The following is a 2669-nucleotide window of genomic DNA, read 5'->3' as shown; positions in this document are numbered from 1 at the left end:
TAAAAAGACCCTCAGGGCTTCCAAAGCCCAGACTGGTTTAGACCAGTTCAGACTAGAGAAGACCTTGCCTCTCTGCTGTGCCATATTTAGTCATCCAGAGAAGCTGTAAAACTCCTAAGAAAAGTGTGCAGTCGCTGTAATAGCAACGGAGGAGTCACCTTAGCTCCCACCTCCTTCAGTTCTTTACCCAAACCTACACTTTGACTTTTAGCCCTAACCCATCTTCAACCTTTCCCCAGTTTGTCCATTGTCAAGGCCTGGTCACATCCTAATCTGTGCCCTTGCCTTTGGGAGCAATCCAACCCCTTTGGACCTGCTTGGACTAGTTTATTACAGTTTGGATGGGCTTTATCCAGTTTAATAGAGTGTGGACAGGCTTAGACAGGCTTGGACTAGTTTGAACTAGTTTGATCCTGTTTAAGAGCCTGCCTGCCAAACTCAGACACTATTGTGATGCCAACAAGAGCTGGATGAGAGGAGCCTGATATAGCTGTCACCTGAGAGGCTCTACCAGTGTCTAGCAAATACAGAAAATTTATCCATTGGACAAAGCACAGGGTTCCCCAATGGAGGAGTTAGAGAAAATACCCAAGGAGCTGAAGGGGTTTGCAGTCCCATAGGAAGAACAACAATATGACCTAAACAGTAACCGCAGAGCTCCCTGGGACTAAACCACCAACCAAAGGAAACACATGGTGGGACTCATGGCTCTAGCTGCATATGTAGCAGAGGATGGCCTAGTTGATCATCAATGGGAGAAGAGACCTTTGGTTCTGTGAAGGTTCTATGTCCCAGTATAGAGGAATGCCAGGGCCAGGAAGTGTGAGTGGGTGGGTTGGTGAGCAGGGGGAGGGGGAATGTGATAGGGGGTTTTCGGAGGAGAAACCAGGAAAGGGGATAATATTTGAAGTGTAAATAAAGAAAACATCTAATTAAAAAAAAAAAAAAGAGCCTGCCTGTTTAATCTACTTTAGACTGGTCTAATCCATTTTGGACAAGTTTAATCCATTTAATTTCAATTAAGATGCCCCCTTTCAATATATGTCTAGGTTTGTGTCACATTGACAAAAAATGAACAAAGACAATTCCTTTCTGGTTTGATTATTTTTTAATTTTAAGTAAATCACATGTATAGTTTTTCTAATACTTTTCATGTAAACTTGTCATTTCTATTAAATATATGTATAAAGCCTAAGTATATTTTGAGTGATTCTTTTGGACAGGCTCCATCTATGTATTATCCTAAAAGTGTATCCCTCAGGTGTCAGGCATACTAGCATGTTTGCGATCTGCCTGGATCATTCAGCTTCTGTGAGCTGTATACAGTGGCAGAGTTTTAGCCCAGTTGATTATTTACCTCTTATGTAACTTTAGGAAGAGGAGGGGCTTTGGGAGGAGCTCCTGAAGGCTGGTGAGCCTCATGAAATACCCCATCCCTCCAGTAGGGGATGCTCCTAGACCCACTTTCCTGAAGCTTAGCTGTAGGTGATCACAGCTACTCTTCGAGATGGAAAATTTCACATTCACCTTGAAAGGAACCAATATACAATAATTTATTTTACAATTTAAATCCAAGACAAAGTACCCCCAGGTAATGTTAGTATCTTTTATTCTTCCTCCCCCCAAACGTAATTGTTTTGCCTTCTTGCCCCTTCCCATTTCTTCTTTTAATATGACACTCATTTACATATCCGACAAGTTGGGCAGGGCAGGATGTAGGTAGGCATCAGCCTGGTGCTGTGAGAGCCAAATCATGGGTGAGGTGGCATTCATCATATAGGGCAAACCTGACTGTGGATGGTAAGGATCTATCTTCATAGAGACTGGGGCAATATTAGCGATGAGAGACCTGCTATGTGAAACAGCTTGAATCATCAAATAATTATCAGATCATTAGGATTTATAGTTAAATGGGCTCCACTATAGAAAAGTCGACAATTAGTTCTTCGGTGATGGACTTGAGATATAGTTGCATGACCTTGAGTTTTGAATAGTGTCAGTTCTGTTGTGGCATATGCCTCAGTAAATGCTAATATACCATAGAAAGTCACACAAGACAATCAAGAGTTTATTGAAAACCAAAATTGGAACACAAAACTCAGATATTTCATCAGAGACACACACACTTGTCTGAGACAGGGAACACGTGGCAGTACAGTTTTTGGACAATGGATTCAAGGGTTAGCAAATGTGGGTCTTTACCTAGCAAAGGACCTAAAGTTTGTCTATAACATAAGCATGAGGTTGATGTCACAAAACACCTGACAAATGTGACTTAAGAGAGGAAGGGCTCATGTTGGCTCATGGTTTGAAAGCTACAGTTCTCCGAGGAACCGAAATCACAGTGATGAGTTTGGGTGAGTTCTCGACCAGTTCTCTGAAAGCACTGTATCAGATAAGCCGGGAGGTGTGTCTTCCAGGTGATCCAGTCAAGTTGACAATGACAAGTAACCATCACAGAAGGTGGCTTGAAGACAAAGGAGGAGCATCAGCTGAAGTACATACAAAACAAATTGACAGAGCTGGTAGACCTAAAAGGAGTATGTGTGTGTGTGTGTGTGTGTGTACTGCATGCACTATATGTACATTCATCCACACATGTTTATATTTTGTGTGCTGTCTTGTTTGACTGGGTGCAGTTTTCTGTGTTCAGCTTGTCTGTCTGCCTT

The sequence above is a fragment of the Mus pahari genome, chromosome 4 (genome assembly GCF_900095145.1).
Source record: "Mus pahari chromosome 4, PAHARI_EIJ_v1.1, whole genome shotgun sequence".
NCBI lineage: Eukaryota > Metazoa > Chordata > Mammalia > Rodentia > Muridae > Mus > Mus pahari.
The sequence above is the reverse complement of the archived record's forward strand: the minus strand, read 5'-3'. Positions refer to the sequence as shown.